We start from the raw sequence: 9595 nt of genomic DNA on the forward strand, positions 1-9595 counted from the left end.
TATCTTCTCTAAAATAGAAGCATTTGTTCATGTTCTTTGTAAAAGTATCATAAAGCAGGACAGATGAGACAAATATCATAAAAACTGAAGAGCAGATGAGCACACACATGTATGTATTACAAAAGAAAATTCTCAAATTCATTAGAAATTGGCAGGGCAGGCTGAGGAAGTAGGTAGATGTAAAATGTCTGTAAATGGCGAAAGAACATAAACCCAAGACTGAATAAACGATGTTAAATATCCATGCCAAGGAAACAAAAATATGTTAGGATACAATTACCATTAAGACACCACAAGAAGGTCCGTATCCTGCCGTGATGACTAAAAAGAGTTGGTTATTAGCCACAATGTGTAGGCAGTCTCATGCCAACGGCCATACCACGTTGAGAACACCGCTTCTCGTCCGATCAGCGAAGTTAAGCAACGTTGGGTTTGGTTAGTACTTGGATGGGTGACCGCCTGGGAACACCAAATGCTGTTGGCAATAATGTTTTTTGTTTTGTTTTGTTTTGTTTCGTTTGTTTTTGTTTGAATGGCTGGCTCCACGGGAAATTCACGGAGTTGTGTGGAATAAGGCCTGGTAAAATGAATTAATATGTATGTCATGTTTAAAACAAACTCGCTTAATATAGTGTGTGAGGCTTTATACAAAAACAAACAACCAAAACAAAACATGTTGTATATATATATATATATATATATATATATATATATATATATATATATATATATATATATGACATACATATATATATATATATATATATATATATATATATATATATATATATATATATATATATATATATATATATATATATATATATATATATATATATATATATATATAGCTTAATCCGGGTTTGAACTCGCAACTCCAAGAATACGCACATCACTTATATACACTTTACCACTGGACCACTGCAGGACACTTGATGCTGAGGTATCAATTTAATGACGTAAACGCCATTTCCACAAATAAATGATAATTTAAAAGTATTTGTATGTACAAATCTTTTCTGTTTAAAAGGCTACAATATCAGTTACTGATATAATTTGTGTTAATGTTTCTATACCCACAGGAAGGCATGTTTTTGCTTATATGTAAGGGGTACGGAGAAGGAATCCACAGACCATCATTCCCCTTCCCCCCCCCCCCCTCCCACCTACTACCACCACCACCACCACCACCACCACCACCACCACCACCACCACTACTCACCACCAATCACCACCAATCACCACCACCACCAATCACCACCAATCACCACCACCACACCTAACCGAAAACCCCCTAACACATCAACCCTCCCCCCAATCAACAGGCGAAATAATAACCCTCAAATGCCTGCCTGCCTGCCAGCCAGCCAATACTAACGGTCTTCTCAGAAAGAAAATCTCTTTGTATCTGTATTACTTGATGAAATGTATGATTCTAATAATGAAAATAAATTGTTATGTCGGTTGTATGAGCATAATGACCAATATGCACATGATATGAATGAATTAAATAGTGTAGTTTTAAGTAATTAGGTTGTAGACACATTAAGCGGATATGATATTTGACGCGTCCAGAACTGGTGATTTTTGGTTTAGTTTTAAATGCACCACCACCACCATTGCTTCCCCAGAGCCTAATTAAGGACCGGTAAAAGGAGTCAATATGTATGTCATCTATAAAACCAAAGAATGAATAAAAACACACACACACACACCTACATAATGGTACTAGGAAGATTGTATGGCATAAAAAAAAAAAAAAGTACTCCCATTGGGTCGTTTGAACTCGCGACTTCCAAAACACCAGCCACACACCTTACCACCCAGCCACCATAGAGTTGGTATAATTGTGCAACTTTAGTTATAAAACTAAAGTTCTTATTGTCTCAAATCTTATTGTCTGTTCTATGAAAAGGCATGATGTAAATTATGTATTTTTTGAATGATTGAATTGTAGGCACATTAAGCGGATTCGATATTTGATATATCCAGAAAAGGTGATTTCTGTTCAGTTTTAAAATGCATCACCGTTAACGCTAAAGGACTGGTAAAACGACTCGATGTTTGTCATTTTTAAAATAAACACTAAAACTAGGCCCTTAACATATATAATGTTTGAATATAAATTGAATGCATATAAATACAAAGTGGGAGTGGCTGGCTGGCTGGCTGGCTGGCTGGCTGGCTGGCTGGCTGCCTGCCTGGCTGGCTGGCTGGCTGGCTGGCTGGCTGACTGGCTGCCTGCCTGCCTGCCTGCCTGCCTGCCTGCCTGCCTGCCTGCCTGCCTGCCCGCCCGCCCGCCCGCCCGCCCGCCTGCTTGCCTTGCCTTGCCTTGCCTTGCCTGTCCTGTCCTGTTATTGCCTTGCCTTGCCTTGCCTTGCCTTGCCTTGCCTTGCCCTGCCCTGCCCTGCCTTGGCTGCAGCTGGCTGGCTGGCTGGCCGTAAATCAACTCTTAACAACACCACACCACACCACACCATCACTCATCACCCATCACCCACCACCGGCCCCAGTCTCCCAGCCTCTCTTATATACCCGAGCAGGCCCTTTAAATTATTTGAATTGTTGCACTTCGGCCAATGGCACGATCGCTGCTGCTCAAACATATTCTGGTTCACAAGTATTATAATATATTATATTATATTATATTATATATATATATATATATATATATATATATATATATATATATATATATATATATATTCATGAAACACATTAAAACCTTGATCATTTATTCATTCATTACGTCTAGTGAAGAATTGCTTTTGTTCATTTGTATGATTAAAAATTGATAGAATAAGAATTCCTCGCTTAAAGTAAAATATAAAATATATATTGGATTTATATGATTGGTTAATATTCCAAGTGATGCTGAATATCCCCTATAATTTTGTTTTGTTTGTTTGTTATGTACACATTCCAAATGAAATCAATATAAATGTTATTATTTATAAATTTATGTTAATAAACATCAACATCCCATCAAAAACTTAAACTATTTCTTTATCAATGTCTAATGTATCAAAAAATGCCCCAAACCCAAAACCCAAAACAACCATTGGAATTTAAAACACAATTCTTGAGATAATCCAACATGATTTGATTGATGTGTATAGTTAATCTGGTATACTAATAACGGTGTTTCCTCTTTGAAAAGAAACGATCTAGTACTACTTACTATCGGATATATATAGCAAACATCTTCATTTTTACTAAAAGTTCGGCTTGAAATGAAAGAATTCAACAATGTTAAGTTAATAGGAAGTGCACACTGGTTGTTTTCTACTTTACGTATTTCTACTCTACTTATTCCTTTAAAGAGTAGAATTTCTTTAGTATGTTGAATACCACGATTCAAATGACAAATTATTCTTCCCTCTAATGTTTCCAAAGGGTTATTTAATTTAATCTTAACCGTGGTCATTTTACATTCATATATTTTACATCCTATATAGTATTTATTATGATCTGGAAAAGTTTCGTATAATAAGCGTCCCTCTGTTTCTTCATTTATATCTACATTTATAGTTAATTTTGGATATAAGAAATAAGAGTATGTATAACATGCACCACATGTTATTGAAAATGAAATATTATAAACAGTTGGGATCATTACTTTTTCTTTAAATAATTTTGTTTTTGATTGTTGATGTCTTGTTTGCCATGTAGGATGGAATGGGTCATTTATAAATGTCATATATGGAGTTTTAATAGATAATGGAGCCCATGGAATTATAGAATGAGCAAAACAAACAGTAGTACTTTTTCTTACGGTCAATATTAATAATAATACTAATAATTGATTCCAATCCATTACCTTAATTTATAGGATTAATGACTTTGATTTTCTTGGTCACACACTTCTTTATATAGTGGTTTTTTTTTATATTTATTCATTATAAAAGGATATATTTTTTATTAGGTAAGATTACAATTATGATTTCAATCCATACCCCTAAAATGAAACTTGCCAGCTACATAATTGGTCAAGCAAGAGGATCAGCTGCCATTTGTGGAGAATATGCCTCTGCTACATTAGGCGTGTTGAACAATTATAAAGATATTAAAATATATTGCCTCATTGGGAAGGACTGGCTTGTTGATAAACTTTCAAACTTCATTCCCATCGAATATTCAGGTTATACACTTGTAAAATATGAAAAAACAAAAAAAGGAGGGTTCATAGCAATCGCTGAATTAATACATCCGGAAGATGTACCAGTATTGATATACTTTATTGAGTCTCCGTCAATACGAGTATTGCTACCTAAAAACTACATTACATGGAAAGAACAAATTACATCAAAGTTCACAGTTGCAAATGGTACCCTCGACAATGGAGAACCTCCCAACTTTTCCGATATAGTTGGGAGATTTTATGAAGAAGTAATAAAAAATATGGATACTGATGCCGAAAGATGTGGAATTTTTCCTTCATTTAAAACAGATCAAAAAGTTTGTAAATTGTATCCAGTAGATCTAAGGTTGACATTTATTCATCCCCGTTTTGAAATTAAAAGGAAACGAAAAATCTGTGAGTGGTTTAATGAAGATGAGTATAATATTCCATTTCTTTCAATATTCGAGAGGTTAAAAATACCTGACCTTTGTAATGCTTCTTCAACGACATTACATGAAAGGGAAGGTACTGCAAAGAGGACTATAAAATGTAAATTACAAGGCAAGAAAATTCCCATTGGTCTCTGTGTACCTTCGCTAATATTATATAAATTTGGTTATAAAAGGGCTGAAATATTGAAAGAGCCTATAACCTTAGGCGTAATGGCTTTAGGAACCAGTAATCAGAATATGGACGAAAAAACTTATGTCATGGGAGCCTTAAAGAAAAGATGGAGTTGTACTCGCAGGAGGAGTGGGCAAATAAATAGGTATCCACAGTATGTAAAGTGTTATGAGCCAGTTGGTCTCGTATATGAGTCTCAGATATTTGATAGATTCAGTCATAACCTAATTGATGGTTATATAATATCAAATAATGATGACCAATACTTATTCAGCCCATATGTCTGTCTTGGGTTACTGACTCGAAATATCAAAATCCTTCCTGTCATATATACTCATTTGCTATTCCCTAGAGGAAACGTTTTTGTAATTCAGAAGTCTGATGTAATCTGGTGTGTTCTCGGAAATTGCAAAGTGGCTCCTCCAAATACTATAGTTAATTGTATGAATGACCTCTAATTTTTTATAGGCTTTAGGGGACGTCGCACTTGGCCTACAACTTTCATGTTTGTTTAAGTTAATTTGTTTATATTTGAGTTAAAACGAATTAACTTAAATAAACTAACACAACAAGAAAATCACTCTGCCTTATTAGGCAAATGGGGTCTTTTTTGCATAGTGGCTAAGAAGTACGTTCTATGCCAGAGAACAAACGTCTCAGCCTACTGTGCAAGAAAGACCCCATTTACCTAATAAGGCTGAGTTCATTAGATTATTTTTAGTCTCCTCACCTCTGTCAGAATCAATCAATATAACAGTTTGTGAACTGGTAATAAATAATAAGCCCAAATACAAAATATAATTCTTTACTGATGAGTATTTAAACCAAACCAACCATATATATATTGAAAAACGAGCGAAACGGCATTTTACTTTTTGGTGCTATGAGTTTTTACATAAATTTTCATTATGCCGGCATTTTTGGGTACATTTCTGATTATTTCTTTTGCAAATACATCTATGATTTAAACAAGATAAAAGTTTACAGTGGCATACTAATTGTTTCAAGTGCCTATTATCACTGAGAAAGTAATTTGATTGTCTACGAACAATCTCACGAAGCCCAAGTTGTTGATTCTTATTAATTTCGCTTGGCATTATTCTTTCGATTGTTTTATCAAAATCGTTTCTTGATAGATATTGATTAATTGTTCCAAATTTTGTAGCTACACGATATAAATCTCTTTCATTGTCTATTTCGATGATAATTCCACTGATTGTTCGCATTCCTGTTTTGTTTTCCCTATCTTCTTTAGGTATTATCACATTAACACTATCATATAGGCTAACAGGTGTTACATTTGCCGATGACAATTGTAACATTTTTGAGGCATTAGTTATCTGACGCTCATAAACTTTGCTTCTAATAGTTCCTAAATTTTCAATATGTAAATTATATGAATCGTTATTTACTTCAGAATTATTATTATCATTAGGTTTACCATCTTCTAAATTACATAATCTTCTATTTATTATTACTTTAGGCGACAGCACAATACCAGGTGATGATGGTGTTGGTGGTGATAATATAGGGGGTAATGAAGGTGGCGGTATTTGTGGCAGGGATAATATGGAAGTAGAGGCAGTTGTAGCACCAGCAGCAACAGTAACAGTAACCTCCTCAACCTCATCAAAAATTATTTCTTCCATGTCTGGCAACGGTGAAGAAATCTGACGCAGCAGCGGACTTGATGATGACAGGGAATACTGCAATTATATAAAAAAAAAAAAATTTTAGTATACAGAAATTAATTGAGGACTTTTGTTTTCCAAGGTTGAACTGAAAACAAAACCAATAAATATTAAGGAATTTTACCTTTGCTTCTTTGCCTCTTTTTTCTTCATCCTCTTTGTCTTCTTCTTCTTCTTCCTCTTTGTCTTCTTCTTCTTCTTCTTCTTCTTCATTGTCATCATAGTGACAGTTATTGAACAATTGGCTATATATTGAGGGCGAAAGACGAATCTTCATAATTATTGGCGGTTCTATACCAAAAACTGCCTTGTAAGGCGATATGCCAATTCCACGTGAATATGCTGTGTTTTTGGTGAATTGCACAAAGGGAAGTCCAGCTGACCAATCTCGCGTTTGATTCTCACACATCCAACTGCCAAGCATTTTGATTACATCCCCATTCGCACGTTCAATGCTCCCTTGGCTCTGTGGATGACGAGGTTTGCTATTAATGAGGAGCATGTTGGGCCACATTTCGTTTTTTAGCTCTTGAATCACCTCTGCCACAAATTCACGGCCGTTATCGCTCTGCAGAATTCGTGGGGCTCCCAAGAGAGCAAATATATCGAGTAAGTGGCGTGCCACTTCAATCGCCCGTTTACTGCGAAGAGCTCGTAAAACCGAAAACTTTGTTAAATGATCTTGATAATGTAAAATATATTTATACACACATCCTCCTTCTTTTTGCATATTTATTAAATCCATTTGTCCTCGCTCCGCAAAACTGGTCGATACAATGGGCCGTATTACCCCCTTTTTTCGTCGAGGAAGTCGTTTCAAATTACATATGTGGCAGAGTGAAATAAAGAGTTTCACCGATTGTTGAGTGACGTTAGCGATAGTTTTACTTGCTTCAAAATAAGTTCTTTTTTCTCCTCCGTGACAAACTGCTCTGTGTGCATCATAAATCGTATCATACAATTGCCCTTGATGTATGAAACGACGACACATCCGGCCAGGATCAGCTGTTGTTGCTCCTGTTGTTGTTGTTGTTGTTACAGCCGTAGTAGAATGACGATTGTCACTGGTCAGTTTACGCTTTGTCCCCCGCTTCATTCTTCGTTCAGTTTCGTCGATGGTTACTAAGACATCATCCCCAAATAGATTTTTGACATCATATCGAGACAATAGATCATATTCATGAGAGGTCTTTGTAGTCAGTTTCAATTTAGCATTTTTGACTTCCTCGATGTATTGGGCTAATTTATCTCGAGTGAAAATTTTCCGGCTTCCATGCCCACCTTTTTCCAACATTTGGTTAATTTTTAATTCAAATTCCTTTTTTTGTATCACCTCTTCTTCTCTCTCACACCCTTCATTAACTTTTTGTCCCAAAGGTAAAGACGTGGATGATGAAGGTAATGGTTCTTCATCAACACTAGTATCGTTATTATCACTTCTTTCTTGTTGTTTCTGTCCACATGTTAATGGAGAGGAAATTGTAGGTGTGTCCTCCATGCTGGAGCAAAATCGACTGACTCTGATATTAACCCTCACACGCTGAATATTTTATATTGACCAATCACTGGCAGGCTTTCTTGGTTAAGCTGGCAGTTTATAGTTTGTGCTTATTTGACTAAATTATTCCTGTAAGACAACACAAACATTGTTGTTACATTCTAGGTCAATTATTTCAAGTTTCCGTTAAAATGTCAGTGTCATCAATATCTAGCAAAATTATTATAATACTTTGCCTAATGGGCAGAGTGCACTTATTGTATGTGAAAAAAAAAAAAAAAAAGGAACTAGACTAAAATTTAATTTATTGACTATCATCAATTCAATGTGTGTGTTGCGGGTTACAAACAAAAAATCAGTGTAGCATCATACCCTCCCTGAGAGAGTGAAATATCATCAGTTCAATGTGTGTTGCTAGTTACGAACAAAAAAAATTCAGTGTAGCATCATACCCTCCCTGAAAGGGTGGAGGGAGGTGTTAAACAATGATAGGGTTAATTACCAATGTTTGAATGTGGTTTGGGGAAGTTGGTTGACGGTTAGCCAATTTCCTTAACTCTCAAAACTTAGCTGATGTTCTTCTTTATGTTAACGACCACTTGTATATCTTCCTTAAGTATGTTAACTATAGCCTGAAGTGCATCCTGCTGCCATTTTAGGTATTGTAATATATCCTGCACTTTGTCAACAACCAGTCCATACCGTTGGGCTCGCGGAAAACTACCAGGCTTTATAGACTGAGCCATTAGTTCATTCAAACATCCCTTGAGGTCCTGCAGCTGCATATACAAGTTTTCTAATCGCAGTCGAATCTGATCCTCTATTTCTTCTAGTGGTAGATTTTTTTTCCTTTCAACCTCTTGTGCTGACACCAATTTTAGAACTCGGCGCATTATATTTGTCTGTTTCAACTTAAAATTCTGAATGGTAACTTTAATTGTCGTCTGCATACAACTTAATTGTCTTATATCATCCATAATATTCTTCATACTATTATGAATTTTATTACCATATTCTTCTTGATACTTGAACTGTTTCTGTAATTCCTGAAATCCCACTTTTACAACAGGTATCAATTTCTTTGGGTCAGGATTTTTTTGCTTGCCCAGTTCCCCACAATGCTGGATCAATTCCTATAAACAATAAATAATTTATTTTAATTTTTAATTCCACAAATGTAGGAAAAAAATACCCCGTAATATCTTCACTTTTGTCATTATGTCACGATAAGTAGATGGATTGGTCATATCAAAATCATTTACCTCTTTGCGGTGTATCAAGATATTTCTTCATTTGTTGTTCAGTTAAAGTCAACATTGGAATAATCTGTTCAATAAACAAATTCTGAAACAGAAAAAGTAGGCATTTTTGTCTCTGTCTGTCTATCAAAAAACGTTCCATTAATAATGTCCCTTTTAAGCTAATTGATTATTTAAGCCAACCTGATATCAATTCCCATTAAATATATTGGTGCAAGCTATAATAAGGCTTACTTTAGGCTTACCTTAAAAATTGAATTGTATGATGCTCTTAACATATGACTAAAGGTGTCAGTGGTAGATGCACGTTGAATCTCTCCTAGAAGGTATATTATAATATAGAGCAGTTTGCATAATACCATACTTGAAATCATTTTTTATGATAATTATTATTAGGGAA

General features: G+C 35.1%; 1 non-coding gene across 1 annotated transcript; it reads left to right on the forward strand.

Moving 5' to 3' along the window:
• The first annotated feature begins 365 nt into the window (after nucleotides 1-365).
• LOC138362399 (5S ribosomal RNA) lies at nucleotides 366-484 on the forward strand. Its single transcript, XR_011227630.1, has one exon. It is a non-coding gene; the product is annotated as a 5S ribosomal RNA (ribosomal RNA).
• Nucleotides 485-9595: the final 9111 nt, after the last annotated feature.

Source organism: Procambarus clarkii, unplaced genomic scaffold (genome assembly GCF_040958095.1).
Source record: "Procambarus clarkii isolate CNS0578487 unplaced genomic scaffold, FALCON_Pclarkii_2.0 HiC_scaffold_1756, whole genome shotgun sequence".
Taxonomy (NCBI): Eukaryota; Metazoa; Arthropoda; class Malacostraca; order Decapoda; family Cambaridae; genus Procambarus; species Procambarus clarkii.